Consider the following 20,532-nt stretch of genomic DNA (forward strand, 5'->3'; position numbering starts at 1 on the left):
TGAAAGAAGCCATTGCAGACTACAATTGACATCTATCTATCTTAACATCTATCTCACCAGATCAGCCTGAAGTTGACAAGAAAATAACGTATTTAAAGATGCATGAAGCCAGGTAAATACATCATATATTTGATAGTTAAAGGAATCCACCCTACCTTGGTAAGGAGTGAGCTGTAACAGAGATGCAGTGACAAACGCATGTGAAAATGATTTTTTTGAATGTGTGAACTATTCAGCTAAGTTCTTGCTTAGTTTGTTCTCGGATTGTAAAAGTCTAAGCAAGCTCACTATGAAGAATGTGCAGTGGTATTGGGTCACAGAACAAGAGCATCTTTCATGAGAATGAAATAGCAAGGGATGATAACATTGGTGCTGAGGTGCGACCAAGTTGGTGATAAAGTCACCTTGCAGTTTGATGCCAGTGAGTCAGGACTTGAAACTACCCTTATGCAGCAAGGGCAACTGGTTGTATTTGCTTCTAGGATATTAACACATACTATTAATGAGTAATTCCTGATGAAAGGCTTTTGCCCGAAATGCCGATTTTCCTGCTCCTCGGATGCTGTCTGACCTGCTGTGCTTTCCCAGCACCACTCTGATCTAAAAACTATTAACGAGTAATGCTCAGACAGTGAAAAAGTGGCTGCCTCAAACACAGGAAATGCTGGAGAAATTCAGCATGTCTGGCATTTGTGGAGTCAGTAAGAGAATTAACATTTTACGTCTGACATGATTCTTCTTCAGAAGAAGATTATTCTTCATTGCTTGTGAACATTTTAATAAATACCTTGTTGGGAGGGACAAGTTGACAGGGGAGTCCAAATACAAGCCACTTCAAGGTATCTTCCTCAAACTACTTCTATGTGCTCCAAATTGTCTGCAAAAGTGTTATTCAGCTGAAGGGATACCATCTGTAAGTAAACAATGTATGTTTCTTACATGCCTTCTGAAGACAGAGTAACAAATAATTCAAATTCGACAAAAAGCAACTGCTTGATAAGTTCTGGCCATCATCAATCCAAACATTGAATCTAACGGATAACAGTCTTGCTCAAATTAAGCAAGTGAAGCAACAAGATGAAAGTTTCCAAGAGCTGCAGGAAGGAGTGATGAGAGGGTGACCTGAAAATATATCTGTCACTATAAGAGAATACTGGGCAAACAGTGATATCCCAAATTAGCATCTTGTACAAAGGAAATAGAGTTGTTATCCCTGAGAAGATGAGGAAAGAGATGCTGTAGTGCATCCATGCAAATCACCTTGGAGAGACATAAAAAAAGGGCTTTACTGGCTAAACGTGAACAATGTAATTAATGATCATATCAACCAGGGCAATGTTTGGAAAAGAAAACCAAGCTAAACAGTCTCAAAAGCTGCTTTGACACATGACATCTCACACAGACCATAGATGAAGCTTGGATTAAACCTCTTTGGTCTTGCAAGAATTGCTTATCTTGTCACCATCAATTAATATGCTGACTACTGGGAGTTAGGGAAACTGATATTAACAGCTACCAGCAGGGTTGTGTAATGCCTGAAAGCACACTTTAGTCAGCACAGTGTACGAGGCATTGTGATGAATGGAATGGCTCTCAGTTTATGCACGAAGAATTCATTCACTTTCTAAAGGTTTGGGTAAATACAACACAATACATCACCGTCATATCATCCTCTGTCAAATGGTAAGGCTGAGACAATGATGAAAATCGACAAAGGGTTCATGGCAAAATCGAGCAAATTCAGCACAGACGTGTACAAGGCAATCCTTGAGCAGAGAAACACAGTGACTGAAGCTATGGGAAGTAAGTCCTGAATATTTACTAATGTCAGGCTGCACCCAAACCACTCTACCAACAGCAAAATTATATTGAAACCAGAAGTAGTAATGGATGTGAGTAACAAAATTGAGATAGGTTGACAGAAAGTCCAATTTCACTTTGATATAATTGTCAAGAGCTGAGCATTGAAGAGCCAGTCAGATGCTCTGCACAAAAGTTAGCCCCTGTTGGAACTTGTGAATTGTATGGAGCAGCTGGTATTTCAATTGCATGTGGTGAATATGTGTGACCAGGTATGTCATCACAGCTGCAGACATCTATGCACAGCTAGAGGAGCAGGTCAGGAAGAAATTATTCCACCACCGACACAGTATACAGAATGACTATCAGTTCCCGACATCCATCATGCCCCAGAAAACAGAAATGGATGAGCAACAATAATTATCAACGGCACTCAAAGTAGAAATGATACTCCTTGGAGAAGGAACCACCCCCAACTCCCCCAGCCTTGGCACAAGCAGATACCAAGCAACTAGAGTCATAGTGTCATTCAGCAGGGAAACAGACCATTCGGTCCAATCAGTCCATGCCAACCATGTTCCCAATCTAAACTAGTCCCACCTTTCCTACACTTGGCACATATCCCTCCAAACATTTCTTATTCATCTACTAATCTAAATGTCTTTTAAATGTTGTAACTGCTACCACTTTCGCTGGCAGTTCATTCCACACACAAACCACTCTCTGCATAAAAACATTGCCTTTCCTATCCTTTTTAAATCTTTTGCCTCTCACCTTAAAAATATACCCTCTAGTTTTGAGCTCCCCCATGCTAGGGAAAAGACCCCTGTCATTCACGTTATCTATACCCCTCATGATTTTATAAACCTGAATAAGGTCACCTCTCAACCCCCCAAGTTCTGGTGAAAAAAGTCCCAGCCTTTCCAGTCTATTTTTATATCCCAAACCTTCCATTCCCAGCAACATCCTGGTAAATCTTTTCTCAAGCCTCTCCAGTTTAATAATATCCTTTCTATAACAGGGCAACCAGAACTGCACACAGTACTCCAAAAGTGGTCTCACCAACATCCTGTACAACTTCAACATGACATCCCAACTCCTATACTCAATGGTCTGAGAAATCAAGACAAGCATGCTAAATACCTTCTTAACCACTCTGTCTACTTGTGATGCAGATTTCAAAGAATTGTGTACCTGAAACCCTAAGACACTCTGTTCTACAGCACTACCCATGGCCCTACCATTAATTGTACAAATCCTGCCCTTGGTTGTTTTACCAAAATGCCATACCTCACATTTATTCAAATTAAGCTCCATCTGCAACTCCTCAGCCCATTGACCCAATTGATCAAGAACTGTTTGTAATCTTGGATAACCTTCATTTCACTGTACCACCAGTTTTGGTGTCATCTGCAAATTTACTGGCCATGCCTTCTATATTCTCATACAAATGTTTTATATAAATGACAAACAAAATTAGACCCAATACTGATCCCTGTGGAACACCATTAGTCACAGGCCTCCTAACCGAGAAACAACCCTCCACCATCACCCTCTGTCTCCTACCATAAAACCAATTTTGCATTCAATTGGCAAGCTTGCCCTGAATCCCATGTGATCTAACTTTACTAATTAGTTTATCATGTGGAACCTTGTCAAAGGCTTCATTAAAGTCCAAATAAACAATATCTACCACTCTGCCCTCATCAACCTTTTTGGTTACTTCATGAAAAAAACTCAATCAAGTTTGTGCGACACAGTTTTCCTCACACAAAACCCCGCTGACTATCCCTATTCATTCCTTGCCTCTCAAAATGCATGTAAATCCCATCCTTCAGAAATATCTCCAACAACTTACCTACCACCGATGTCAGATTCACAACCTTTCTTATTAGCTACTTAATAGCAATGCACATAGGTAACATTAGGAGACCTTCATGATTTAAACACAAGGGGCAAAATCTCATTATGGCCTAAGTGACATGGCCATGTTGACATTTGTGGCAGATTCATTTAAGATGCCTAGTGTGGAAAGACTTGATGCGGGATCACTTGTTGCATCTTTTATGCATTTGAAGAGTTCTGAAGCTAGTTTCTCACTAGACAGTGGCAAGTTGCCAAGTGGAGGAATCCATTAGCTTGTCACATGACTTAAAAACAAGACAACTTGCCTCATTAGTATTCAGCCTTCTATTTTACTGAATGAGCCAAACAAGCTCAATCTTGAGATTTCTTGATGTACTGAGCAGAGCAGATATCTGGAGACCACAACTCACCACTTGTTCTGCAGGACCTCTGTGTTGGACACCAGGCACTTACTTCTCTGGGCATGCTCCATGGGCACCAGCTACACAGACTCTCCATCCACGGGCATTGACATCTAAAGTTTGCCAGCCTTTAGGAAGCTTCTTGTCACATATCAATCCACTTACAGGATATTTCTGCACTTCAATGCTGCACTAGCAAATATCATTGCAAAGCTACAGATAGAACCCATTGAGCTCTGATGCATGTACCCAGCTCATGGACTGGACCAGGCTACATCTCCAGCCTGTTCACATGCTCTCATAGGATCATAAGATATTGGAGCAGATTAGGCCATTCAGCCCAACATGTCTGCTCTGCCATTCGATCATGACTGACTTTTTTTTGCAAATCCATTCCTCTGCTTTTTCCCTGCAACTGTCAATCCCCTCTCTAATCAAAAGCCTCTCTGTCTTGCTTGTCACAACCATCAGAGGCTAAACCCACAGCCCTCTGGGACAGCAAGTTCCACAGAGTCACCACCTCGTGTCTGAAGAAATTCCATTTCATCTCAGTTCTAAAGGGTTGTCCCTTCGCCCTGAGACTGTGCCCTCAGGTCCTAGTCTCTCCTACTAGTGGACACATCCTGTCATTGCACTTACTCATTCTTAACTTACCTTGATGCTCACAGCCTTGCATTCCCTTGCCTTTTTGCATATTGACCCCTCGGTCGGAGAGATTTGACTCTCATTACGACAGTATTATCTTGCCATTTAATGCAGGAAGCTGAGCACAATTGTGAGCAAATTTCAGTCAAGTCATGTCAAGGAAGATAGATTTGGGTCAGGGGATCCCAGTCAAGAGTGTGGTGCTGGAAAAGAGCAAGAGAATCAATGTTTCGGGCATAAGCCCTTCGTCATTCCTGGCAATTCTCCTGCTCTTCGGTTGCTGCCTGACCTGCTGTGCTTTTCTAGCACCACTCTCATGACTCTGATCTCCAGCAGCAGCAATCCTCACTTTCTCCTAGTCAGGGGATCCCAGTACAGTCAGTCAAGGACAAGATCCCTTTCCAGTTTATGGGTGGCTAGAGTCAGTATGCTCTCCACATATTGCCCAGTATTGGGCAGCACATTACTTGTCTTATCTCTTTCTGTCTTGTCGTGGATTGTTTCCATCATGGAATGATGGAGCAGCAGTATTAAGGGAGATGAAAGTGAACGGAACTACTATTACTGTTTGGGAAGTGGCCCAACCAAGTGTATAGTCTGGTAATCCATGATTAATGGTGTCGATGAGAGTGAATGAGGGAAAATATCGCAAGCAATTGTCAGCATGATAGAACATGAGGCTTGGAGGGAGGTGGGTACAATAGCAGAAATATAATGAGAGAGAGTGAGTGTGAGATATTAGTTAGAAAATGGTGGCACTTAAACTGGCAGAGTGGAGAAGGTTACGATCTACTTCCTATGTTGTATCCACACAGTTGAGGCTGCACTGACCCAAAATGACCCCTTGGGCCAGGCTGGTGTCCTGACCTCCACTTCCAGTCTTTAATGAAAGGGACATCCTGCCTGTGCACCATCCCATCCATCAGGACCTCCAGGTGCCAAATTTATTTTGTCTGCTACATTGTGGCAAATATCAGGAACCATGTAGGGTACTCCAGGTGACCAGTGCTTGTATGGTTGCGCAATGACCATCAAATATGGTGCCCACACAAGGGATGCTGGGCAATTCCAGAATGTCTTGGCAGTGGCAAGTTGGTCTGGGTATGGTGTGTGGTATGATGGAACAAATTTGGATGAAATGGTGCCATAGAGGTTGGTAATTAATGAAACTTATTTAGGAAGGTCCAGTGAGAAAAGCCTACAATGAGAAACACTCAATACGACTGCCACTTAGCCAAAAAAATAAGATTCAACCGAATGTATGGAATACTGACCAGAGACTGACAAAAGTGAAACTGACAATTTAATACACCATTTGGTTCATAAACAAACTTTTTGCTTTGTGACCTTGTACATTAGGTGACCTGTGTACTTTATAATTATGCATAACTGTTTTTTAAAATTTGTTTTAATGAGAAAAGTAATGTTTGGAGAAATAAAATTACACTTAATTTTGCTGGCTGCAGTTATGTGACTCCCTACTTCTTCTACATTATGTGCAAACTATGGCATTCATTAAACACACATCACATGGGAATATTTCATAGACTCCTGCTGTGTGGAAGTAGGCCATTCAGCCCATTGTGACCACACTGACCTTCTTAAGAGCATTCCACCCAGACTCAAACCCCATCTCCATAACCCTGCATCTCCCATGGATGACAGACCCATCTTTGGACTATGGGAGGAAACTGGAGCACCCAGAGGAAACCCCCACAGATACAGAGAGAACATGCAAACTCCACACAGATGGTGAGGAACTGAAACCATATCTCTGGCGCTGTGAGGCAGCAGTGCTAACCACCATGCAACCCCAACATACTGTAGCAACAGTGGTCTAATTTTACTTCTTCATTGCATTTGTAGAGGCACCAAAGTGAACAGCCTGTTCCAAATCTGTAATTTACTGATAACATAAGCATGAACAGAATCCAGGATCCAATGATCATAACATTGGGAGGAAGCATAAAATTCAGCAATGAAGCAAAAATACTGAATATTAATAGAGTTACCTTCACTGAAATAGGCAAAATGTTCATTGGATTAAAAAAGGCTTGAGAAATCTACAGTAGAAAGTCTAAAACAGTGGGTGGCCATAAATGAAAACCTTTCAAATATAAAATGTTTGGAAGTAGGAAATCTCATGAATTATTCTTGTAATTCTAATCATTTTTTGTACACTGGCTAATGTGATATTGTTGTAAAAGGGGAGTAAATACGTATGTAAGAAAGGTTAAAATTTAAACGCTAAAACATTTGTTCTGCCTTAATTCTGAGTGAAAGTTTGAGCTGATATTAGTTATAATTAAACAGAAAAAAACTGACTGAAATTTTGAAAGTAAAAGCAGATTGATTGGACCCGAATGATTGGAAAACGGGGCTATACAGAACTAAGTCAATATAATCACACCATTGATGGACAAACGTAATTATAACATGAGAGGTTGACAAAGGCTGTGCCCCGTATAATTGTAGAGTTGGGAATATATAACTGAAAGAATTAACACAAAACTAGAACAACCACCTAACAACAAGAAGAAAGATTTTGTAGATGGAAATTATGTATAGAAAAAACATTATATTCTCAATCAATGACTTGAGCAAGACTTGAATGAATGAGCCTTACAAGTTTAGAATCAGAGGAAAGATAAATAATGGAGAACAATGCAAACAAATGAGACAGTGCTTCAACTGGAATTCCGATTGGATCAAAGTTTTTCCTCAGACCACAAAAATAAACTTATTTTATAAAATTAATGAGGATTAATCATTCCTATCGCCCTACTGAGATCTCTTAAGACAGTTAGACCAATAGGTCACTGGAATAATTCAATAAATATAAAATCATTAGCATGTAAACAGTGAACAAGGTAGTGCAGTGGTTCGGTTGATTAATTGATAAGAAAATGGGTAAAGTGCAAAATGGGTTGACAATTTGCTAGTGGCAATTTTCACATTGCTAATGCAGTTACTCAAGAATTATAGAGGATTAATCTATAAAACCATCAGCACAACATCTCACAGTAGCTAAAAAGGCAAATACGTTAATGGGTTACATTGCCAAAAGGATAAACTACACATCTATACTTCCAATCCAATCCTATCTCTTCATTGTATATTTCTGCTTGTCTAATCATTAGAGAGCAGACGCAAAACCACCAAAGAAGATTCCGGACATGAGGGCCTAAAGTTTAATCAACATGAGATATACTGGTGCTATTCTTTTGAAAAAGGAATTTCAACCTGCACAGTCATGCCTTGGTCTGCCATTTGCAATCTTATTGCTGCTGTCAAAGGGATTTTTCAAATTTCATTTTAATGGGATTTGAGCATCATGAGCTGAGCTGGTGTTTACTGCCTTTCCCTAAATGCTCTTGAAAGGGAGGTAGTGAGCTGCCTTCTTGAACCAATCCAGTTCATGCAATCGGGGTACACCCTCAGCACTTTTGGTTGATGGGGAACGTGGGGTAGTTCCAGGATTTTGATCCAGGAACAGTGAAGGATGGTGATATGATTCCAAGATAGATGGTACAATACCATTTATGACACGTGAGAGAAGTCAATGCAGAGAGTAGGATACACGCCAGACGCAAGCAACCATTGTCAGTGCTGTGGAGCAAGAAAACCTCACAGATCTAACCAGTGCACAGCTATTAAAAAATAATGCTTTATGTGTAAAATGATAAGCCCTTTTCAGAAAATATGGGGCATAGTCACAGAACACCAAGAATTCAAATAGCTCTTCATGCAAAAATGTGAATAAGGCAGGAAAGATTGTAATAGGAGAAATGTCAAAAGGTATTCCTATGAAACATAAATCTAGCTGTTTGGCAAGATATTGATGCCAATGGAATTCTCACTAATTTTAAACGGATACAGGAGTGAGTGTCACTATGGTGTCAGATAGTCATAGCAATACTGTTTCCAACATACAGAAGGGCAACACATGGTCCAGGAGGTATCACACTTAAGATTAATGGAATGTTATAAGCTACTGTGCATATCACAATCAAGAATTTTCACATAGACATGTGTTTTGACTGCAATCTTTGTCAAAAGGGAGAGGGAGTCAAATCTGCTAAAGTCAAGAAACCATTGTTTAAGGAAGAACTGAATGGATTCCGCTTGTCTTCTGAGATGAGTTGGTCCTCTCCTCTTAGCATTGATCTCTGTTACTCCAGGCTTCTGCTTCACTCACCACTTGAATGGCTTTCTTTGGAGTTAAATCTTATTTTAACAACATCTTTTTCTCCTTTGAATTCTTAATATAAATCTCCATAGTCACATTTTCCACTAACCTGTGGAGATAAGTAATAAAATTATCGATGTATTCCCCAAATGCTAAACTCTTTATACTGTCTGTATCAATGGTGATAAGGTGGAGATGGTCAAGAATTTCAAGCTCCTAAGAGTAAATATTACCAAATATCTGTCCTGGTCATTCATGTTGATTCTGCAATCAAGAAAGCGCATCAACATCTCTACTTCCTCAGAAGGCAAAGGAAATTCAGCATATCCACAATGACTTTTACCAATTGTTATAAATGCATCATAGAAAGTATCCTGTCCGGATGTATCATATGGAAACTGCTCTTCGTTTCTATTCTCTTCTATCGGGTAGAAGATACAAAAATTTGACAACGCATATTAACAGAGTCAAGAACAGCTTGTTCCCTCTTGTTATCAGATTTTTGAATGGACCACTCATATATTTCTGTTGCCTTATCTTCCTAAAATGATTATTTATTTGCCTTGGTTCAAAGTCATTTCATTGTACAGTACAACAATGTTACTATTGTGTGCTGCTATACAGGAAGCTCTTCTCTCCCTTCTGTAATCAAAATGGAGGACTCCTGTCTTTTATGAGTTAAATGGAGGACTCCCATTTTCTGGAAGTGAAATGGATCATTCACCCTTTTTACAGTTTTCCTCAATAAATTTCATTGAACTCAACCTGAATAAATAATTCCCATTTTTTAATGCTTTACTCATGAATTTGTGCCTCTATAAAGTTCATCCTGTTCCTTTAACTGATTTCCCTAGACAATTCTCATGTCTTTAAGCATTATTAATAACCTCTTTTTTTTCCCCCCTAGATGAATCCTCCTGCAAGCAGCTGTAGAAAATGTTTCCTGCCTTTTCTGCATTTTAAATAACGGGTGTCTTGCTTTTCTAAGGACTCTGTAGTCTTCTAAATTACTGTCTTCATTAGACTCTGTCTGCTTAGGTCTCTGAATTGTTCCCTCATTCTGGGGTCGTGATGTACTTGCATCTGTGACATTCTTTTAAATTGCTGCTCTGGCCCTTGATTTCCATACTGTTGTTGCGCCTCATGGTGACTCCTTGCTCTGTCAGTGGTGTTCGATCTAAACTCTAAGCACTTTATTGATTTCGAGCTTTCCCAGTTGGGAAACTGTGCTGTTTGGTTTGAACATTTTCGCTTGACCACCAGGAATTTCGGCCGTACTGACAGAGGCTTCAATGTCTGCTCTCATTGAACGTAGGCTCCAGAACACTCTTAAACATTATTGGTACCCAATGTGATTTGTAGCTGCTTTGGTATGGCTGAAGTTCCAGCTCCATGAAATATATAGCTCATGCTTTCTGCTGCACTTCACTTACCAGGTCTGAAATGCTTTTTACCATTGACTGGAGAATTCTGTCTTGCAGACTTCTGCCACAAGGTTCTCTTCTGACAGATTTAGGAATACAGGGATGGGATGGAGGTGTAAGTCTAGGTAGGATGCTTTTCGGAGGCTCGATGGGCTGAATGACCTTGGCCCACACTGCAGGAATTCTGTGTTTCTACATTTCTATGAGTTTTGAACATTTAGCTCTTTCAGCTGCTGACAGTGTACTCAAGCAGTTTTCATGAAGCTACACCTGAATCTTTGGATCTTCATGGCTGCCAGCATTTTGTAAACTTCAGCTGAATGGGGGCTGCACAGCTTGAGATGAATCCTTACCACAGCTCATCATGGTGTCACATCCTGTGATCTATTGACTTGCTGCCTCCATTCAGTTTCCTTGTAGGGATCTATAGATCCTGTTTAGTTGGTTGAGGTAGGAAAAATCACTTACTAGTCTAAGGAGAAGATGCTCTCAAGAAGAGAGCAAGGGATAAACTAGGAAACGACAGGCTGGTCAGTCTAACCTCACTAATGGGGAAACTACTGGAGAAATTCTTAAAGACAGAATTAATCTGCTTTTGATGAGGCAGGGATTAATCAAGAACAGTCAGAATGGTTTTGTTAAGGGGTAGTCATTTCTGACTGACTTCGTTGAATCTTTTGACAAGATAGCCAGATGTCTCGATGAGGGAAATGCATTTGACATGATCGACTTGAACTTTGGCAAGGCTTTTGATAAGATCCCACATGGGACACTGACAACAAAAGTAAGAGCCGATGGGATGCAAGAAAAATTTAGCGAATTAGATTCAGAATTGGATGAATGACAGGAAGCAGAGGGTGATGGTTGAGGGCTATTTTCCCAACTGGAAGCCTGTTGTCAATGAGGTTCCACAGAGATCAGTGTTGGGGCCTTGCTGTTGTGGCATGTACAAACAATTTAGACTTGAATGTAGGAGGGCTGATCAGTAAGATCGCAGATGATTCAAAAATTGGTGGGGTTGGAGATAGTGAGCAGGGTAGCCTTAGATTACAGGAGGATATAGATGGACTGGTCAGATGGGCTTATCAGATGAACCGAGTTAAGTGTGAAGTCATGTACTTGGACTGAGCAAACGCAAAAGGGAGTACATGATGAACGGGTTAGGACCCTAAGAAGCACTGAGGATCAAAGGGACTTTGATGTGCATGTCCAACAGTCCTTTAAGGTAGCAAAACAGATAGATTAAAGTGGTTAAGAAGGCACATGGGATACTTGTCTTTAATAATTGAGAGATAGAGTTTACCAGCAAGGACATCATACTGGAATTGTATAAAAAGTTGCTTAGGCCATAGCTAAATTATTGCTAGCATTTTTGAAATTCAGATTATTGGGGAAAATTCTGTCCCTCAGAATTTCTCCAATAGTTACCTCATTAGTGAGGTTAGACTGACTGGCCTGGAGTTTCTGGTTTTATTCCTTGCTCCCTTCTTGAGAGCCCCTTCTCATTGGACAAGTTGAAGGGATCAATAACCAGGGGCATCGATGAGGGTAAGGAGGAGGATGATTAGAAGGGATGTGAGGAAATATTTTTCACACAGAGAGCGGTGGCAGTGTAGAACTCTTTGCCCGAAAGGGTGGCAGAGACAGAAACAGTGAGAACATTTAAGAAGTGTTTAGATGTATATTTACAATGCCAGTTGAGGAAATTTGGCATGATGGTGAATACCTTTGCCAACTTTTATAGGTGCACCATTGAGAGCATTCTGTCTGGATGTATCACTACCTGGTTTGGCAACTGCACCATTCAAAATTGGAGCTGGTTACAGAGAGTGGTGAATTTGGCCCGGACAATCATAAAGGCCAACCTCCCATCTATAGAGGAGAAAGTGAGGTCTGCAGATGCTGGAGATCAGAGCTGGAAATGTGTTGCTGGAAAAGCGCAGCAGGTCAGGCAGCATCCAGGGAACAGGAGAATCGACGTTTCGGGCATAAGCCCTTCTTCAGGAAGGGCTTATGCCCGAAACGTCGATTCTCCTGTTCCCTGGATGCTGCCTGACCTGCTGCGCTTTTCCAGCAACACATTTCCAGCTCCCATCTATAGAATCCACCTACCAGGCCCGTTGTCAAGGAAAGGCCGCCAGCATTCTCAAAGATCCATCCCACCCTGGCAATGTTTTTCTACAACCTCTACTATCGGGGAGAAGGTACAGAAGCCTGAACACACGCACCAGCCAGTTTCGAAACAGTTTCTACCCTACTGTTGTTAGAATACTGAATGAACTCACAAACTCTTAACATTCGCCTGTACCTGTGTTTTGGTTTTTGTCGCTGTTTACCTATTATTTACTTATCAACGCTACTTAACTCTGTGATCTGCCTGTATTGCTCACAAAACAAAGCTTTTTACTGTGCCTCAGTACATGTGACAATAAATTCAGTTCAATTCAATTCACTTCCTAGAAATGTGATGGAGGCAGGTTCTGTTGAGGCATTCAAGAGGGGCATTGCATAGAAGTGGTGTGCAGAGGTATGGGGAAAAGGTAGGAGATGGGCACTAGGTAATAGAAGTAGTCAAGGCATAATGGGCCAAATGGCTTCCTTCTGCATTGTAACATTTCTGCAACTGTATATTCCCAAGTACAATAACCTGCCAGGCTCACGTATCAGCAGCTGAGTGTGCCATGCAGACGACTGACATGCTTCCAAATTTCTGTTGCTGAACGTGGCATCTTGGAGTTACCCTGACCCCAAAGAGACTTCCTGCTTCCCTCAGCCTCAATAAGGCCCCGGCTCTGAATTTAAAAGAAGGCCTGCTACAATTTTAACTTTGATTTTCTTTTACTTCAGCAAGCATTTGTAATGAGTGCAAATGCCAAGGGTATAAAATTCTTCAAGAGCAACAATGTGTCATTTTTAACATCTGCGCTTCCTTGCCAGTGTAATATTTCTGATTGAAGCAATTTTCTTTTGCTAATTATGACGGTTGTAATCTGAATTTTGAAAGAACAAAATTGGTACATGTTTTAAAGCAACAAGATACCGAAAGATACACACAGTCAAAAAGCATTAGTTCATATTTGTTGACCCTCATACAATGAATGACAATATCTGCCTTGACTTGCTCTGTGCCAATTGGAGTTTTCCCAACCTCATTAAGAACACCTAAAATCAACTGAAGAATAGAGGTGGCAATGCCAATGATTGATAAGGTCAAAACCGCATGAATTGCGTCAGCAAAGAATTTCATTGTGCCAAGTCATTCAGGTCAGTGGACACTGAGGAATTTTTGTGGGGTCAGTTCAATGCACCAGTGATATGCATTATAGGCAGCATGGTGTCTCTGTGGCTATCACTGCTGCCTCGCAGTGCTGGGGACCTGGGTTTGATTCCACCCATAGATAACTGTCTGTGTGGAGTTCGCAAGTTCTCCGTGTGCCTGCGTGGGTTTGCTCTGCTTTCCTCCCACAGTCTAAAGATATGTGCAGGTTAGGTAGATTGGCCATGCTAAAATTGCCCATAGGCGTGTGTAAGCTAAAGGGATTAGCCATGGGAAATGCAGGGATGGGGTGGGTCTGGGTGGGATGGTCTTTGGAGGTGCAATGTGGTCTGCTTCCACACTGTAGGAATTTGATTCTATGATTCCTCAAAGACATAGCTGCTCACCGATGCAACATACAGTTACTGTATTTTGTACCTACAGTAAAAATGCACTCAAAAGGGAGAAATTCAGCAGATAAGCATTCCATTCAAGAAAGGTTTTTCACATCAAGTATCATCTGTACAGCACAGCAGTAAACGATCAAAACATTCCTCATACTCAATTTTTAAAGAAAAAACATCATTCCAATCTTATACTGGGTATATCTGCATTATCAGCCAATTTCTTGTTCATGTATGTGTTAGAGGTTCATGTATGTGTTAGAGGTTTATAAAATCATGATGGGCACGTATAGGATAAATAGACAAAGTTGTTTCCCTGGGGTGGGGGAGTCCAGAATGAGAGGGCATAGATTTAGGGTGAGAGGGGAAAGATATAAAAGGGACCTAAGGGGCAACTTTTTCACGCAGAGGGTGGTACGGGTATGGAATGAGCTGCCAGAAGATGTGGTGGAGGCTGGTACAATTGCAACATTTAAAAGGCATCTGGATGGGTATATGAATAGGAAGGGTTTGGAGGGATACGGGCCAAGTGCTGGCAAATGGGACTAAATTAGGTTAGGATATCTGGTCGGCATGGACAAATTGGACCAAAAGGTCTGTTTCCGTGTTGTATGTCTCTGTAACTCTATGATGCTATGGTTCAAGAGTGTCAATAACTACAGGGCATTTACTGCTAACCCACAGAGCAACTGGGTATCAGTCACACAATTCTACAGGAAGTTAACTGTTGAAGATATCAAGAATCCTTCAACTTCATCTTTGTTACCCTTGAGCAGCTATGGTGACGTGGTGAGGCTAGTGATTTTCCAATGTTGAGTTGGATGAATTAATGATCGAGAAGGATGGTGGACATGGATCAATAAGCAATAGAAGCAATTGCATGATGGCTGAGACGAGCGTTCAGTGAGCTGTTGGGCATTTACGCTGTCTGGTTTCTCAATGAAGGTGGGGTGAATTGAAAGTGACATACAAAAAAGGAGATTTGGGATTTTGTTGAGATATAAAGGCATAAAATTAGAATAGTCAAGGCTCAATGGCACAATTCTGATTATGCTCTTTATGGTTTAAGGAGAAAATCAGAAAAATCTTTCTTGATATCGCAAATTTGATTATTTTCATTCTCACAGCATTTCCCATCTTTCCTGCTGCACTCATATCACACCAGGGATGTTAAAGTTCCCTTCTCAGTGTCCCATTTCTCCATTTTCATTGTGATGTTAAAACTTTCCCAGTTAAAAATGTTAAGGATTTTGCCGGAAGAAACAGCTTTTAATGAGGATATGAATTCAATATTAAAATTGTTGAATCAGTACAAGATGGCTGAATGTTAGTGATGCAATTTTCAACTCCTTGGAGTAGCCGAAAGAATTCGGGAAAATACAATGAGAATGAGAAAATAGAACCTCAAAGCCAGAAAACAAAAGTCTCTTTCTCCTCAAGTTAGGACGGTAGCTTCAGAATATTGAGTTGCTAATACCCTTTTTCCATACACTTGCATCTCATTATTAGCTCAACCCATTCCATTTCTATGCTAACTCTGTTCTCATTTCCTTCCCTGAGAAAGCTGATGACAGAAATTCCTTTTATGAAAGGGAGTATCTTGCAGGTGCAGCCCACCAATTGCATATTGTAGCCATCATCCAACTGCCTATTCAGTATATTGTCAGTACATGCTCCTTGGTCCCTCCACTGACTCCATCTACACTTCTCACTGCCTCAGGAAGGCAGCTAACATAATCCCAAACCCCTCCCATTCCTGTATAATCTCTTCCAATCTCTTCCATCAGGCAGAAGATACAAAAGCTTAAATATATGTACCATCAGGTTTAAGAGCGGCTTCTTCTCTGCTGTTGTTAGACTTCTGAATGAACCTCTCAAATTTTAAACTTAATGTTGATCTCACTGTTTGTGCACCTTCTCAACAGCTGTAACATGGTATTCCTCGCTCTGTCCTATTAACCTGATGAACTTCGTGTGGTACAATCTGCCTGCACTGCACACATTATAAAACATGCCACTGTACCTAGATACGTGTGATAATAATAATAAATCAAATCAAATCAACCATCCTTCTTGACCTTTTGTCCATGAAACTTGATTATTTATATGGAGGAAGACCGCAAAAGCTAGGGAGCAAAGTGATTTGGGAGTTCTTGTGCATGAATCATAAAAGCTAGCATCCAAGTTTAGTGGGTCATAGGGAAGGAAAAGGACTGTTGTCCTTTGTTTCAAAGAGAGTGGAGTATAAAGATATAAATTACACTGGTTTTGCTAAAACTATGCAATGTACTAGTCAGGCCACAGCTGGAATCCTATTAACAGTTTTGGGCCCTAACTTAAGGAAAGATGTACTGGCTTTAGAAGCAGCCCAGAGAAGATCCACAAGGCTGTTATCAAGTTTGGAGGGACTATCTTATGAGGAAATGTTGAGATATTTGCCCATGTGCTCAGTGGAATCTAAGATTCTTCAGGGATTTGACATGGTGGGAAGGTTAATTCCCACTGTGGGAGAATCTAGGACCCGAAGCTCAGAATAAGAGATTGCACATTTAAGACAGAGATGAGAAGGAATTTCTTCTCTCAGAGATTTGTGAATCTGTGGTATTGCTCAGTCGTTAAGTATGTTCAAGGTTGAAATATACAGATTTTTATTCAGTAAGGGAATCAAGGGAAATAGGAGAAAGACAGGAACAATAATTGAGGATTATCAGATCAGCCCATGATCTCACTGATTGATGTAGCAATGTCAATGGGCTGAATGGACTACTTCTGTTTCAATGCCCTATTGTGCAATGCTGACATTTACAGCTGGGTTGGCGGAATCCCAAACTGTCAGCCTGGTAAGCTTGGGTGGTAGCCTCCTCATGACCTTGGGAATAGAGGGCCTAGGCTTGCTAAGTCTCATTCACAGATTCAGGGTCACCCACCTTGGTTTGGACATCTGCAGGCTTTAGGATCAGTAACTTCTGTGCAACCCAGCAATTTGCCTCCTATCCATACAGCCAAGTTCCTCAGCTTCCCTACCAGATAGTGGACTCTGATAACACTCCCTTGATTTTCAGTTGTCAGAAACCTTGGACCGACTGTGGGCCACCATCCTGACCAACTTGGAGAGACAGCACTGACTGATGAAGGAACAGGCATATGACTGATGTATCTGTAGCTCCTTGGCTGACTTACCGCTATTCTGGTAATTTTACAACAGCCATGTTTGTTTTGTGCAAACAGTTATTACACATTTAAGTCAAGCATATGATTGGATAGACACTTACTGAAAGTCCACCAAGATCTCTCCTCAAAACAATCAGCATTATAACTTATAGTTACAATGTTTTCTAGTTTATATGTCCTTGACAATCTTAGTATTTACATCATATCCACATCAATAAACAATGCTATACCAGTCATATACCAGTCCCTTTCATGGTCTCATTCATCCTATGAAGTGTTGATGTCACTGTAGCTCTACATTCCCCCTCCCTCCTGTCCACTTCCTTATCATCTTAAGGGGGTTATTCTTTCTTGTCAAAGTCATTATGTTCTGCAGCTTACATTCTTAGTTTGGTTCCCACAGGAATGAAACCATACATCATCATTCTTACAGTATTGGTTTCATTTCCCATCATGTTTGGAGAAAGTGCTTATAGCTACATTTGTCTATTCTAAGCTATTAGAAAACATTCAATTATCAATTTTAATTAAGTTCTCTGTTTATTGCAAATCCCCGGAGTGGTTGGGACTGGATCTGCAGGTCTGACCATGGTCCACACTCTCGACTGTCTCAATGCTGCCATCCTTGGTCCGAGTGAGGATTACTCCCCTGAGACTTTGAGGCATGGCCGTTGGTTGATGCACACATGGTGAGTTTGCCTTGTAAGGCAACACAGCAACATGTCCGTCCCTTTGACCGAACACAGCTGATGACTGGCTGTTGGCTTTGACTGTGTTAAACAGCAGGGCAAGACAGAAGTAAAGTGTGAACGGTTAAACAGCTGAGGGTAAGGCAGAGACACTGTGAACATCCAAGTAGGTGCAAGTGAATGAATGAGAAGAGGACAAAAAAGGAATTTGAGATGAAATCTGATCCTGTCCTTGATGGGTGCCTGCTCCTTCAGGCAATGGTCTAGCAATAGCATGCCATGAAATGTGCCAACACAGAAGTGAAAAATTTCTAAGCCAGTCAGAGATGCCAGGATGATGAGGTGACACTGGTAAACATCTAATGCCAATGCTCTGTGAATGCTGGCTGCATAAACTGCCAGTGGAGTGTAATATGAGATGATGGTGACTGGTGTTAAAGCTGAAGCCTGACACTGATCTGACTTCCACGTTGGGGATTGTCACCATCTTGTTTTTAATCTGGTGTGAAGGAAATTAGGGGATTGCATGTAAATGAGACAAGATTTGCTACTAATGACATGCAAGTAGTTCTCTTGTCGTTCCCTCGTGAGATTTGTGTCCTAACATTCAAAACTTCATTGCAAAATTGGGCTTTTATATTTTTCATTATCAAGAATCTAACCTTGCTTTATTATTCCCAAATGACTCATTTCCCACCTCAATCAGGGGCTCGGAAAACCTTTCTCTTTTTAAAAGGTCCATCCAGGGACATTGGAAATTTGTTGGAGACATACAGAGAATATTCAGGCCATTGCCTATAATTCCACATGAAATAAAATAAGTATAACATAATGTGAGTTACCACCACAAGTATCAGCTTGTGTAGGTTGGTGATATATTGAGATTCCAAATCTTACTGTTTCATTAATATACCACTTTCTGCAAGTTCAGAGGAAATATGGTATTATCAAAGTCATTATCATTCAAAGCAGGTGTAACGTGAAAGGTGAATACTTATGATGTTTTTACCATCCATTTCTCCTCCACCCATGCAACTAAATCAGAAATTGCATTCACTTAATTTGCTGTTTGTGGAATCTCACTGTGTAGACCATGACCGACTGTTATGGTAACAAATAATTACAATTATTCGGTTGGCATATTTGGTATTAGGGAAGCATTTAATTGGGTAGGAGGCTGGCAGGTGGGCAATCTCTCTGCCTTTTCGTGGTCACTCTGATAAAGTCCACAGCAAGCAAGCCCATGGATGGCCACCCAGACCAACTCCCAATCAAAGCATTGACTTGTGGGTTGAAGGGCCTCCCTTGTTTAATACTCAGTGACAATGGAGGGGCACCACATTGGGAAGGGGAAACCCATTGAGAGTGGCACCCTTACCATTGCTGCCATCTCCCATCCTCGCCCATGACCACTATCCCTTGATCACTCAAATCTGGCTTGGGATCCAGTGACAATCTTAGACCTTGGGTGGGAAGCCAAACAGCTCCCCATGTCTCTGCCATTCAATAGACTGTCCAACAGCTCTTAGAGAGTTGCATTCCACCCCGGAGTCCTAGACCCAGAGAAAAGTCCTGTTGCTGGCCTGCCCTTGTGTGTGGGGAATGAAGTGGGCATTCCTGAAAAGAGGCAAAGCAGGTGTCTTGCCAATTGCCCTCCACAGTGTTCCGTCCAATGAATGAGTTTAAATTTGGGAGAGATGTATAAAAGGGTGGCTCAATCAGTGAAATCCATTATACATCATCATCCAAAGTTAAAATGGCCTCCGCTAAACTTGGAAATAATTTCTTTACTTCCAAATGTAGCAGCTAGACACAAATACTGCACTCAGTACTCAGGGAGCTAAGAAGTTGTCTGAATGCTGCCTCAGGCACTATATAGTTTACTTCTCCTTCAACTATAATTTCTGGCATCCTCTATTATGCAACACTAAGGAATAACCATCATTAATATATATCTGGAGTCAGAGAAAAGATTAATTCTGAGAATTTTCAGCTTGATGCCTGCAGAACCCTGACAAACCTATGATTTAGGATATTTGCTTGACAGTTTGGACTATTCTTTAATCACAGACAAATGGGAGTAAAATAATTGAATGTCATTTCAGCTACTAAGCCTAAGGTGACACTTTTTTAAGTAAAGGGGCAGGGGTTTATTTGCTTCAGAGATGTTGTATTCCTGTTTCAATTGTTTTTCTTAAGTGTTTTGATATTTTGATATTTAATTTGACATTGCAATAGATGGTTTGTTATTTAATGCAGGGTTACTGTCAAAACAGAGAGAGAAAGCCATTCATTTCCAGAAGTCACAGCTGGTGTAGTTATTGAGCCTCATTGACAAAAATAACTTGTATTGTGCTTTCAGTAAATTCTTCAAAGAATTGGAGCTATCCATATGCATTTAAAATGCATATAACAAGGCATTTCTTGCTACCAGTTTTCATCTTGTATATAAATAACATGATTTTATCTGAACGGTATTATTTTAACAGTGTGCACAACTCTCAAGGCTCTTGAAAAACTGCCTTTGAAATTGACGCTATCAGGCAAAATTTGATAATCTCACTCAACAATATGTAGTTAAGTTAATCGAGGAAAGTAATATCCTGCTGATTTTTTCTTACATAACAGAAAATATCTGCACACGATATTTAGGCTTCATTAGACGAAAGGAAACGCTGCCTCACATC

This window comes from Chiloscyllium plagiosum, unplaced genomic scaffold (genome assembly GCF_037043375.1).
Source record: "Chiloscyllium plagiosum isolate Xiang-an unplaced genomic scaffold, Cpla_swu_hap1 HiC_scaffold_3, whole genome shotgun sequence".
Taxonomy (NCBI): domain Eukaryota; kingdom Metazoa; phylum Chordata; class Chondrichthyes; order Orectolobiformes; family Hemiscylliidae; genus Chiloscyllium; species Chiloscyllium plagiosum.